Source organism: Nannospalax galili, unplaced genomic scaffold, assembly GCF_000622305.1.
Source record: "Nannospalax galili isolate Female #2095 unplaced genomic scaffold, S.galili_v1.0 scaffold308, whole genome shotgun sequence".
NCBI classification, from domain to species: Eukaryota; Metazoa; Chordata; class Mammalia; order Rodentia; family Spalacidae; genus Nannospalax; species Nannospalax galili.
The window spans coordinates 1,876,830-1,877,479 of record NW_008359214.1 but is presented as its reverse complement, the minus strand read 5'-3'; positions in this window follow the sequence as shown (position 1 = coordinate 1,877,479).

The window sequence follows — 650 nt, the reverse complement described above, 5'->3', positions numbered from 1 at the left end:
TAAATAAAAAAGAGGGCCTCTTCATTTTGATTAAAGGAACAATGAATTAAGAATATGTTACAATCACGAACATATATTCCCCAAACTCTGGTGCACCCAACTGCATAAAAACAATACTACAAGACTTTAAGACCCAGATTAATCTCAACTCATTAATAGTAGGGGACTTCAATACCCCACTGTTTCCATAGATAGGTCAACAGGGCAGAGAGTTAACAGAGAGACATTAGAATTAAACAATACCATATAGCAAATTGACTTAACAGACATCTACCAAGAATTCCACTCAAGCACCAAAGGACATACTTTCTATGCAGCACCCCATGGAGCCTTCTCCAAAATCAACCATAGACTGAGGCACAAAACAAACCTCAACAAATATTAAAATATTGAAATATTTTCATGCATTCTATCAGACCACAATGCAATAAAGCTTACAATCAACACCAGAAGAAGCCCTAATCACCACTTGAACACATGGAGATTAAACAACACACTCCTGAATGATGAATGGGTCAAAAGAGAAATTAAGAAAGAAATAAAAGTATTCCTGGAATTAAATGAAAAGGACTATACACCACAACAAAACCTCTGGGACACGCTGAAAGCCTTCCTTAGAGGGAAGTTTATAGCTCTCAGTGCCTACAGTA